At 41.4% G+C, this 6703-nt stretch overlaps 1 pseudogene; it reads left to right on the top strand.

Moving 5' to 3' along the window:
- The first annotated feature begins 2045 nt into the window (after positions 1 to 2045).
- Positions 2046 to 2177, top strand: LOC120095569 (thymosin beta-10-like; annotated as a pseudogene).
- The last annotated feature ends 4526 nt before the right edge of the window (positions 2178 to 6703 follow it).

Raw genomic sequence — 6703 nt, 5'->3', positions numbered from 1 at the left:
ACTTCCCTTGGATGTCATGGGATGGAGCAGGATAAGTGGGGAGAGGCCATAAGGAAAACCTGTACCAGAACCTTCCACTGTGTACTCTAGAATCAAGTCAGAAACCTCAACTTCTTGTTATTTGACTGATCATAACCTCTTCTATCCTCATTATATGTGATCCCACCCTAAACTTTATCTTCAACATTGTCTTCAACCTTGCCACTCTATTGGGTGCTCCTTATTAAATTTATCCTTTCTATAGCAGCATCTTTTCTTGCTTCCTAAATGTTCTTTGTGAGTATCAATGTTACCCAGGGTAACCTACCTCCTGACACCAGTTCCCAAGGCTTCTCCCTCTGTTGAAGTAGCTATTAGTCCAGTTTCACCATATTTGATGCCATGCTGCCATGCTTCAGACCAGGTCTTCAACAGAGGCTGCAGAGCCCCCCACTGCGACAATCTCAGATCCCAGAATGTCTCTTAAATAATATATATCCTGTAAAACCAAAAGAGCACGTGGGAAAGTGAAGAAGTTTCAGCATCGGTGCAATCTGCGAAGAGTAAAAAAATTCCTAACTACTCACTCACCCTCGGTGTGTTCTAAGATGTAAACTACTGGGTGTAATTGGATTGGTCCATCTAAAAATTACCAAGAAGAAAAAGTAACAAGAAGCCAGCTGTGTTGGTACACATCTATAAGTCCATCTGTTGAAGAGCTGGAGGAGGAGGGTTTAAGTTTGTGGTCAGCTTGAGTAACTAACACAGACTGTCTCAAAAGAAAAGTGTAATGAGAAAGAGTGGCAGGTCTTAAAACCGAGCAATCGGCTAGTACTTCAGATGACTGGTCTTCATTGTTGACAGGTTAGATTTATATTCACCCAGGAGATGCATTTCTGGATATATCTGTGATGGTCTCTCAACATTTTAGCTAAGAAGAGAATAACTTTGGATATCATCAATATGGGTGGCACAGTTTCCTGAGCTTGGGTCTTGGAATGAGGACTACACGAAAAGAGAGAGAGAGAGAGAGAGAGAGAGAGAGAGAGAGAGAGAGAGAGAGAGAGAGAGAGAGAACTCAGGCAGAGTGATGGTTCTCAACCTGAACAACCCTTTTACAGGGGTTGCATAACTGAGATCCTGCATATCAAAAGTTTACAATTCATAACAGTAGCAAAATTGCAGTTATAACGTAGCAATGAAAATAATTTTATGGTTGGGAGTCACCACTACATAAGGAACCGTATTAAAGAGTTGCAGCATTAGGAAGGTTGAGAACCACTACAGAAGATCATACAATTCACCTTTGTCCCAGCCCACTAGATTCAAGAAAGCAGCCACATAAGGTCTGCCATCACAAAGCAACATCTCACTATGCCTTCTCAGTCACAATGGACTGTACCCCCTCAAACTATAAACCAAACTAAGCTTCCCATCCCTTAAGTTGCTTACCAGCAGTCATTTGATCCCAGCAACGAGAAAAGCCATCTATGTATCCTGCTATTTGAATTTCCCTCCCCTATCTTTTGTTGCATTAAAGATTTTGAGTATGTAGCAGATAGCCTCCAGATGACAGCACAAAAGCAGCCAGAAGACACACAGAAGTCAGGATGCATCACAGGATTACTACTTAGAGCCTATGTCTGTCCATTATCTGGTTCAGGGCTTCATTCTCTGCTCCTGTCAGCCCCTAGATTTCTACAGTCTTCATGAATCTCAGTTGATTTCCATTTCTAACAGCTTTAGCAAAGCTGTAGTTTGTTTTGGGAGTAGAAACTCACTCTGTGTGAGAACGGCGGTGAGTAGGGAACAGATGATTAATTTGGTTTCTGCTTTTAAAATTCAATGAACTATTCTGGAAAGACATATAGCCTATATAATTTTACTGACTCATTTCTCAAGAAAGGAAGCATACTTGAAGTTATTGAATCCTGGACCTAGGTCTTAGGCTCTTAACGGCCCTTATACTTAGTATTTAAAAGATGATTGTGGTCTTTTGCTGCAGCAATGCAAGTGGGAGCACCTGGAGCGCGAGCTCCGAACGAGAATCCATGAGTTGTAGAAAAATGGCGGACAAGTTAGACATGGGGCAAATTTCCAGCTTCGATAAGGCCAAGCTGAAGAAAACCGAGAAGCAGGAGAACACCCTGCCAACCAAAGAGGCCATTGAACAGGAAAAGAGGAGTAAAATCTCCTAAAAACCTAGGAAGATTTCCCCACCTGACCCCTTCATCTTCAAAACCCCCTCGTGATGTGGAGGAAGAGCTACCTGCAAGATGGACGCAAGTTGCACTGTGAACCCGAACACTCCGCGCCGATGCCCCAGGCTGTGGGTCTCTGAAGGGGACCCCGCCACATAAATCGAACTGCCAAATTTCACTGTTTTGCCATGGGATATTAGAGAACATTATGTGTATGACTGACAACAACAAAACACACCTCGTGGCAAAAAAAAAATGACTGTTAGTATTTGTGTTACAAGGATTGAATTTTAGGGCCTTGCCATGCTAGTCTGGTGTGTTATCACTAGGATATGTATACACACACACACACACACACACACACACACACACACACACACACACAGTTTTCTTTTTACATTTTTTGATAAAATTTAAGACAGAGTCTCACTATGTTGCTTACTTTGGTCTCCATCTCACTGAAGCTCAGGCAGGTTTGGAATGTACAACTCTCTTGCCTCAGTTTTTCAAGAAGCTAGGATTGATTACAAGCCTGCCTACCAATCCTGGAATCTTTATTATCTTTACGATGATGATACGGGTGTCAGGATGGATATAAATGGCACATCTTATGAGAGAGCCTGGAGTCTCCTCTAGATCTGTACTTACTGTCCCTGGAACCCCAAGACACATATCCCAAACATCCATCACACTTTAAATACCAAACATTTATCATATGCCCAAGTCCTTTAGTGTCTGTGGCTTTGATGTTTACACCCTGGAATAATAATAGGAACTGAGCCTAGAGCCCTCACAGGGAAAGTGTTACTGGGTTCAGAGACCAACACAACCCTCTCATTTATATTATTTTTTGTAAGACCATTGACAACAAGAAGATTTGGAAAGGGGATGCCCCATATTTTCAGCTCCATCCTTTCACATTAACAGCTAGGTCCTTCAGAGCCCTGACCCACTGAAGACCCATCTCTCTTACAATATTTCTGCCTGGTACCCTAACATGACACCACCCAGCATTGGCAGTGGCTCCCAGAAGTAGGGATTTTTATCCAGAACAGGGATCTAGAGAGCCATGGCCTCTATAGAGTAAGTCAGAGAAACCAAGGAAGCACTGTGGGCCACGAGCTCCATCTCAGGGTGTTCCTGACTGCCTTTTGATGAACCTTGAAGGGCTCAGGGCTCCAGAAGAATTATGGCACAGGCTGCTACATTGGCAGCATGTCAATGAGCTGTTTCTCCACCCAACTTGGACAAAAGTCTCGCCGACAGATGAAGTCAGTGGAACTTGAAGGAAGACTCATAAAAATCTGTGCTCTCAGTGGCTGACAAAACATTTCCCAGAACCCTCAGGAACTCATGGTGTGAACTTTGACTGTGGAGTCATGCTGTGGAGAAAATTGGCAGTACGTAGTGAAATCATGACAGTCTACACCCTATGACCTAACTAGTCTTCTCCGTAGTCTACACCTCAGAGAAGCTCAGGCATGCTTCATAAAAGGACATGTATAAGGTTGGTCACTACAGCCTAGACAAGGCAATAGTAGTCATGATGGGTGCTACTTAGGTTGGCTAATATCTGCTAGATATTTATATTTTAAGTATTTTGTACCTACTCAGTACTCCTTGATGTAGATATCAGTGTGAACATTGTTTGAGAAACCAGAGAACTGAAGACTCACATTGCTGAGTAAATGGGCTGAGTTCACATAGCTGGAAAGTGGGTTATGATGACAGGAAACCTGGCTCTAATGATGCACTTCCAATTGTTGCACTAGATGCCTACCTCTGTAATTATCCTTGGAATAAATAGTGTGCATCAACACACATGCGAGTCTCAAAAACATTGCACAGTGAAAGAGTAAAGAACTAGTGTGTGTGTACACTCACTCTGTCATCTGTCTGTCTGTCTGTCTGTCTCTCTCTCTCTCACACACACACACACATACACACATACGGAGAGAGAGAGAGAGAGAGAGAGAGAGAGAGAACATACACATAAACAATATAGCACTGTTACATTTTAAATGCATTTCTATACAAAGATACCAATCAGTGAGTGCTCATAAGCTGTCATAAGTGATAGACATAGACATATATAAAACACAAAGAAGTAAAATGAGAGGGTGTCCTGCTTAGAAGGGAGATAACTGAGTATAATGAATTAAGGCAGTGCTTAGGTTCTGCTCACTTCTCCTGACGTTTAGTCTCCCTCCCTATATAATTTCCTTTATAAAATTAGAACCAAGGCTTCATCTAGCCTGTAGAGAGGATCAGCAGAGACACATTCACTCACAGTCCCTTCCTTGGGGCTCTATCTGGTTTATCTGTAGAAATTGCCACCTGTTTCCCAGAAGAAAAGACACTGCTCTAACAGTGTAGGATGAGATACCAAAGGAAAGATACCACCAAGGATGATAATAACATCTTCTAGAATTGTTTGGAAATATTTTATTTTTGCAAAGGGTTGTAGAAAATTATTTATTTACACACCTTGCATTTCTAGGGTCAGCTGACCCTAACACTTGGCATTGTCCACAATTTTGCACCATGTGTTTAGCTGTAAACGAACACCTCTTAATCTGTTTTTGCCTGTACATCTAAAAAGATGATGATCAGATACAGATATTGTTCACATAACTGCATATGGTTGTTCCTAAGGTAGGAGTAGAAGTCATCCATAGTTAATGTTATGACTACACTGGTTTCAAGGAATAATTCAATAGGACTACTTTTTTTTAATGGCAAGTATCCATTTTTTTAATGACTTCATGATGTTATCTCTTCTCACATTCTTTCCCCTTCCTTACCCTCTCCTTCATTTCCCTATCCTCTCTTTTCCTTTACAGCCCCTTCTGCCTATGACCTACCCAGAGATGGACCTAGTAAGGCAGGGGCTACCCACCCCAGTCTTTCCATGAGCTGCTTCTTCAGTAAACCTGATTCTTTCCTACCAACTCTCGACTCCAGAGTTTTTACTTCTTAGTAGTGAGTATCCCAGACTTTAGACCAGGAACTAATAGCCCAAATAATACACAACAGAAGTTAAAAGCATCGAATTTTATTTAAACTTATAAATTCAGTATAATAACATGGAATTCTGTTATTGACTCACGAGTTGGACAGCCTTGTATCTATAAAATACAAAGGTTCTCTGATGATCAGTTGAGTCTTGTAAGAAAGCTTGAACAGGAACATTAAACAACAATAAATTGGTCAACATCAATTTGCTTGAGGTAATTTTCCTTGTAAGGGTTAAAGCAAAGGGAATTTCCTAATGTTTGCTTGTTTATGGGATTGGCAATGGCCTCTCTTCTAATTACTCATAAATCTTATAAACAAACATCCCAGGTTTCAGTGTGTTGTCAGCATCTTAGGTGCTCCATTTTGAGTTGATCTGTTGGGGCTTAGTTTAGAAGTTCACTCCATATCACTGATAGATATCTGCCTTAGTTTACTGTTGCTGTACCTATGTACTATATAATAGAATAAAAATTTTGCCTGCTCATGAGCCCAGAAATTGAGTTCTTCAGTGTTTAGAAACAACACTTGTTGAGGGCTTTTCTTGCTGTTGGAGACCCCTCAGATTAGTGAGGTGTCATGGGATATCATATGAAGAGATGGGCATAGCTATAAGACATGGGGACTAGGGGCTGGGGATTTAGCTCAGTGGTAGAGCGCTTACCTAGGAAGTGCAAGGCCCTGGGTTCGGTCCCCAGCTCCGAAAAAAAAGAACCAAAAAAAAAAGGGGGGGTTGGGGATTTAGCTCAGTGGTAGAGCACTTGCCTAGGAAGCGCAAGGCCCTGGGTTCGGTCCCCAGCTCCGAAAAAAAGAACCAAAAAAAAAAAAAAAGACATGGGGACTAACTGACTTTCACATTAGTCTTGAGATTTGGTCTCAAGGTAACTTACTAAGACACGAATAGACTCAACCATTCATGAGCAGAGCCCTCATAACCTAATGATATCATAAAGCCTTCATCTGCCCTATCTTTTGATACTTCGTAATACAGATGAGATTTCTACACGAGTTTTTGGGTAGAACACTCAAACAAAATGGTTTCTTGTAAATTTAATTTAACATTAGTGGTAAGGAATGTTATTTAATATGTGTTAATTATATACATATGTGCTTACCATGTGCCAAACAGTAATAAATGCTTTCTGTGTCTTCTCTCATTAATCTCATGAAAATCTCAGCAGAAACCTCCTGGCAGATTTTTAGAAAAACAGTTGACATTTGTAGGGGCCAATGTCACGCATCCATAAAGCTGTATAGTGAAGACTCAAATTAGAATTGACATGGCTCAAAGTTGGTCCCCAGAACACTCCTGGCATAGAGAAGCATATACAGTATGCTAATTTACAATAGCTTTTTGGGCCATGGTGAGAGTGCCATATCTAGGACAGGAAGACCATTCAGCGGAAGTGCCTCCCTTGCAGCTTGCACCATAATGGGCCCTGGTTGAGCTTTTTCCTTTGAGAGATCCTTGCTGTCTCAAGCAGACCAATTCATATTCCACTTAATCA

Source organism: Rattus norvegicus, chromosome 11 (assembly GCF_021556685.1).
Source record: "Rattus norvegicus strain SHRSP/BbbUtx chromosome 11, alternate assembly SHRSP_T2T, whole genome shotgun sequence".
Lineage (NCBI taxonomy): Eukaryota > Metazoa > Chordata > Mammalia > Rodentia > Muridae > Rattus > Rattus norvegicus.
Note: the sequence above shows the minus strand (reverse complement) of the source record. Positions and strands in the feature narration are given on the sequence as shown.